This window comes from Dipodomys merriami, unplaced genomic scaffold (assembly GCF_024711535.1).
Source record: "Dipodomys merriami isolate MVZ:Mamm:240054 unplaced genomic scaffold, mDipMer1.0.p SCAF_1, whole genome shotgun sequence".
Lineage (NCBI taxonomy): Eukaryota > Metazoa > Chordata > Mammalia > Rodentia > Heteromyidae > Dipodomys > Dipodomys merriami.
The window spans coordinates 14,686,376-14,693,074 of NW_027202270.1; positions in this window are offsets into that span (position 1 = coordinate 14,686,376).

Genomic DNA, 6,699 nt, shown 5'->3' on the forward strand with positions numbered 1-6,699 from the left:
AGCAGGTTGGGTCCAGGGCAGCTCGTCAGACCCCCGGACACATTGACCTTCTCTGCTCCAATGACTTCACTACTCATCTCATTGTATGTCAGCAGCCCATACTCTTCAAAACCATGGAAATGATGGAAATGACATCACGCTGTCCCTCCACAGCCACTGTCTAGTGTTTCCTCCACGCTCACCAAAATTACTGTATTGGGGAAAATAAAAGAGCGAAAAAAAGCTGAAAAGACCTTCAGAAGAAAATACCTTCCAACTAAAAGTGTCATGAGTTGAGAAAACAGGTGCTTATGGTTGGCTTTGCTGCCCCTGAGAAACACGGTGCGCGTCCATGTTCTGCATGTTGGGTATTTATGTGTGCGCCGGCCCCATGATCCCCCTTGACATGTTCTGTCTGGCATCACATTTTCTAGGAAGCTAGGGGCCATAGCAGAGTTCCTTGTCAGGCCACCATCTTTATGCACTAGCGCAGCCCCCTACATACCAGCTGCAGTGCTTCTGTCTTCTTCATTTCTGGCTCTCTGGGACATCTGTTGGTGTTTGCCTATCCGTTATCTTTGATAACGGCACCTCATTATTCCTTGTGGGGTGATAGAATGGACTCCAGTTTGCCAGAGTGAGGCACATCACCCGGGCCAGCTCGAGCAGAACCCATCTGAGAATTTTGCTTCTTGTTGTTGGATGTTTTTAGTCTGGAAGGGGTAAGCTGTGTGTTCCCGGGCCTATAGCACATGGAGAGAATCTGGTTGTCAACAAAGCAACACAGAGAGAGGACAAAAACAAAATGAAACAAAAAAACCACTACCTCCCATCCCCTGCTGCTGACACCCAAAAAAACCAAAAACAGACTCCAAGTGAAATAGAAAAATCAATATAAAACTTGATATGGAAGCATAAAAGACCCCAAATGAAAAACACAATCCCACATAAAATGAACACCGCTGGATATTTCACAATACCAGACTTCAAATTATACTACAGAGCCATCATAACAAAAACAGCTTGGTCCTGATACAAAAATAAACCTGAAGGCATATGGAAAAGAATAGAAGACGCAGGAAGAAAACTACACAGTGATAGAAATCTAATTGTCCACAAAGGTGCCAAAAACAAACACCAGAGAGAGCTATTTTGATTAAAATATATGTACATCTAAAATTCCATGATGAAATCCCTTGTTATAATCAGTACACACCACACACACACACACACACACACAGAGACATACACACACACACACACACACACACACACACACACAAATAATAGGTAAGTAAAAGAGGTTGTTTCGGGGGGTTGTAGGGTGAGGTAAGATAAAAGGAAGGAGTGAATGAGGCAACATAGGTGAAGTACGTTTTTTGCACGTAGTAAAATAGAACAATGAACTTTGTTGAAGTTTTTTATTAGTTGGAGCTGGAGTAAAGCAGAAATAGAGAGCAAGAGGTTCATCAAGATCCACCGTATGTATGTATAGAAATGTCTCCAGCGCAACCCCTCTAGTAAAAACCAAAATCAAAAACAAACAAAAGGAAAGATAAAGAGCAGGAGCTACTTTTCACAAAGCTGTTTAGTCACATTTCACGTGCTATATTCTTCCATTCAACTATTTCTCATAGCCCCGTCATTGGCAACTTGGTAAGTAGTTATTTATTTTTGATTTTTTTATTATTATAATATAGGCTGGTAAGTATTTAATAACTGTCTGGGGGCGGGGCTCAGTTAGTTGTGTTTGCCAGTTGATTTAGTCATGTAAATACTCCTTCCCTGACCCTCCCCCAACCTGGGGCAGATTTCCAACATACAACATGATATCAAATGACTCACGAAATTCCTTAAAATTTAACAATTGCCTCTGGTGGAGCCAACTCCAGCCCACACTGAAATTACAGAGTAGAGCCTCTAATTATCGAGTGCTTGCATGTTTGTCCAAGGGCCAGCTGTGTGTCCTCTCTGAGATTCAGATGTGACTCTGAGATGGCAAAGACCCAGCAAGAAAGGACCAAGATTTCGGAGGTGTCCTGTTGGTGAGCAGGGGCCATGCTGAGTGCGAGCAGTCAGAGGGCGCTGCTTCGGATGTCACCGTCATCCACGCAGAAGCTCCAGTGTGGTCTGCAGCCTGGACTCACGCGGCAGGTGCTGGTGCTGAACACAAAGGTAGCCATTGTGGGAAGAGGAGGATGGTGCAACCTTCCCAGGGAGAGGAGCACTTGCCCTGGGCAGGAGACAATAACAAGGGGAGAAGGAGGTGGTGGCAACCTCGCCTATCCCCAGAACCAACAGGACAAGTTCAAACAGAGCTGAAGGCATAGCATCAGGGTCACAAAGCAGCCCAGGGTAGGGACAGGAGGAAAGAAGGAAGGGGTGGGGATGGTTTGCAGAGGACAGCTGCAGCAGGAGGAATGAGGAAGAAAAGGAAGGCCCACAGATAGGAAGGAGCGAAGGAGCCACTGGAGCCCAGGTGGCATCGGGTTCGAGGATGCTGACTGCACAAAGGAAAATGATTACCATCCTCTTCGCAGACATAATTTTCTTTTAATTAATAGCAGTCATTTTGTCCTATCTGCTGTTATAGACAAAGAGCAACAGCTATCTCATAACAGTTCTAGTGTCTGGATGAAAGTTAACAAAATGTAAGCTAGATTATTCACGCCCCTCCCCTCCTCCGCCTTTTTTTGGTCAAGGGACCAAAAAAAGATGTAGACATCGCTGATACTCTTCAACTCTTTCCAGTTGCAACATGGTCATAGCAATGAGGAAGTACTCCTAAATTAAAGAAGAAGTGGATATTTAAGTATATATATATATTATAGATACTGAAGTGTTGTGCAAAGGGTTTATCATTTTGTATGTCAGATAATGAGCACATTTCTTTTTTGGACAATGTCATCCTTTCCTTTGCTTCTACCAGTGGAAATGTATGTTTTAAATAAGAAAAAGGGGTATATCTTTGGCTCTTACTATACACAAAATTAATTGAGACTAAGAAAGATGCTATTGTGGCTAAAAGATAGATGATTTGGAGATGGATTGAGATTTGTGCAAAATATAGATTGCTTTAGAAAACAAAGCAAACACTATTTGTTTCTATGAGTGGTTCACTGTAGCTTAAATCCTTTAGATTTTTCAGGCAGCAAATAGCAGATAATAAACTCCACTTGAGTGTTGCTGCACACTGAGTTATGTATCTGTTGGATTTAGACATGGAGGTAAATTACTATACACATTCAGAGAACAATCCAGTTAGTGATTCTTACCTTTCTCCAGCATTCAGAAGAACATGAAAATCTCTTTAACCAAATCTGTTCTTTTCCACACATGAAAATGTTAGGAAAACTTTTTCTCTCAGTCCCTAAATGCCCACCTGAGACTTAAGAACTTCATCAAAGAAACAAGATAAAGTTTGTTTTTTTAAAAAACAGTTGCACCTTCATTCAGAAAGAAAATGCAAAAGACAACAAGAAATGCTGCAGCCTCGGCTTAAGTACCTAATGGGTTTTAGCCCAAATGTGTACTCTAGCATTCTCTGTTACTTGATAAGTCACATTCTCTTCTCAATCCATCATTAAAAAATGCAGAAACTAGGTCAGATGCATAAGGTTCGATTTGGCATAAAATTGACAAAACAATCTACAATCAAGGAAGATTCATTCTCATAAATACAAGGTAAATAATTCATTTTGAAATTTAGTTAATTCATTTTAAGTACATAAATAATGCATGGGTAAGTGTGCTATATAAAAATGTTAAATAACAAGAAAGCATATGGGCTATTAAATTACCAAATTTGTATCTTCCTCCTGCAACTTATACCTCGACCAAAAAAAAAAAAAAGTAGTAACCATCACTCCTGGTTGACTGAATGTTCTTTCTAATGCATTTCCCAATCCTTCCCATTCATTCCATGGAATGAATCAATATAGTCACTTAAGATAAAATTCAAAAAATAGAAAAGCAGAGTACTACAAAAAAGGAAATATCCATAATTTCACTGCCCAAAACAAATCCAGCAATCATTATGATACATTTTCTTCAAATTTTTATCTGCAGAATTTTCAAAAATGATTATAATGGAGAGCCATCCAGTGTATGGATCAAAATTTAAAATGATGATACATTTTGTTTGGTGGTAATATTTTTATTAACTTAGTGAATTTTTAACAGCCCATTAGAGAAGTAGAGAAATGAACTTCATCTTTATAGAAAATACAAACAAATCCTCTTTTCATATATGTGAGATGGGGGGATAAGTTTGTTAGGAGCAAACAAAGCAAGACATCAGAATTAGAAAAGCATAGAATCATAGAACTTTCTTTTGGCTACACAGAAAGTGATAAAGCCAAAATGAGACCATCTTTCCTTATCCCCATTTCTCCTTTTCCCTAATAAAATCCACCCAGCTCCTAGAGATACTATGAACATCGGGATCTTTTCAGAATAGAGCTTTAAAGACAACAGCTCTGAGCTAAATCAGATCCATACAATACTTTAAAAAGTACTTTAACAGAATGATGATTTTCTTTTTTTTTTAAGAAGTCTTGACACATACAAAGCTCTTACAACATGAGGTCCCATTGCATATGGCAGCCACAGATGGGAGCTTCCTTTGACCTGACCTCTTAAACCTCTCAACCCTTACCTGTTGGCCTCAGTCCTGTAAGACTTCTGCTTGGATCCCCTCCATGGGGAACACCATGCACACTTCTGAGAATGAGAATTTTTGAAAGTAGCAATTATTTTGAGACAAGAGACCAGAAGAAGAATAATCCCAGACCAATTGGGATGCATTGCCACCTTCTATACATGGGAGTGTAAGTGCTGTTGTATATTTGTTGTAGATTTGTTTGGCCTCAGCCTGAAACAGAGCTCATCTCAGCTACTCACCACACTTGCCTTGCTGCTCTGCCAGCTACAACAGAAGCAGTAGCATCAATCTAAACACACTCATTAAAAAGGTGAGATGATTAAAGGCATAGCTAATAAACTCTTAATTCTATGCTAGTTACATAATGATAATAAGTACTAAATATTTTGGGGGATACAACAGATACCTGATTGTAAATATTTTTTTCTTTATCAATGAATAGAATTTACCAATTGAAAGCATATTCCATATTCTAAATCAAGTCAACTGGTATGTCCTGGTAGTGAGTAAGACTAGAAATAAGAAAGGCGGGCCCTGGTTAGATGGGTATAGTATTACTGAGCAAGATAGAGAGGACTTAAACCATGAAGGTACTGCAATTTTAATTACTGCTAGGGTAAAAAGATAATTCTGAGCCCCCTGAGTGGAGGACTTGAGTGCTGGCTAATCCAAAAGGACAATGGAAGGGATAAACAGGTGAGAAGCTGGCACTGGGTCTTAAACTGCCCTGGGTGATTGGCGGGTCTAAGATACAGGACCTGGAATGGAATGCCCACTCCCTACATTTGTAAGTGCTGCAACATTATGGAACACCAGTGACCTTGAAATCCCCATGGAAGGCCATTGTGACTTGAACTCAATTGGAAAATGGGATTATGGGAACACACAGGGTGACTGGCTCTGAACCCAGAGGAACCCATGGATGCAATAGGCTTAGCTTTCTAGGGAAAGCTGTGGCTGCAGAGAAAATCATCCTTATTCTATCACCAAATTGGAAAAAAAAAGATTTAAAATACTCTCAGTTATTCAAAGCACTTTCAGCCATGAATCATGGGGGAGTAAACTAAGATGGTATGGTAGTTTGGGAGTAGAAAATAAGGATAAAATAGAAAGAAATGAAAGAAGGAGGGAGGGAGAGCAGAAAGGAAAGAGGGAGGGGGAAGCAAAGAAGAAAGAAAAATAGTGGAGAAATAAAGAGAAAAAAGAGGGACTTAAAGAGAAACTTCTCTGAAGAGGAAATAAGAATGATTAATAGACACATGAAGAACTGCTCAAGATCTTTAGCTGTAAAAGAAATGCAAATCAAAACATAAAAGGGATCCAAATAGGGAAAGATGAAGTAAAATTCTCCCTCTTTCCAGATGACATGATTTTGTATTTAAAGAATCCCACGGACTCCACTCCCAAATTATTTAAGCTGATTCAAAACTTTGGCAAAGTAGCAGGGTATAAAATTAACCCTCAAAAATCAATGGCTTTTCTGTATGCCAAAATGAGAAAAGTGTGGCTGAAGTCAGGAAAGCAACTCCATTTGTAATAACCCCACAAAAAATAAAATACTTGGGGGCTGGGAAGGTGGCTCAGTGGTAGAGCGCTTGCCTTGCATGCCTGAGGCCCTGGGTTCGATTCCTCAGCACCACATAAGCAAAAAGAAAAAAGCCGGAAGTGGCACTGTGGCTCAAGTGGTAGAGCGCTAGCCTTGAGCTGAAGAGCTGAGGGACAGCGCCCAGGCCCAGAGTTCAGGCCCCACAACCAGACCCCCCCAAAAAATAAAATAAAATACTTGGGAATTAACTTAACCAAAGAAGTGAAGGACCTCTACAATGAAAACTTAAAAACCTGAAAAAGGAAATCAAAACATAACTTAGAAAGTGGAAAAACCTCCCATGCTCTTGGACCTGAAGGATCAACATCGTGAAAATGGCAATACTTCCCAAGGCTATCTACAAATTCAATGTGATACCTATCAACATTCCAACCTCATTCTTCAAGGAAATAGAAGAGGCAATCCAAAAATTCATATGGAACAATAAAAGACCCCAAATAGCAAAAACAAT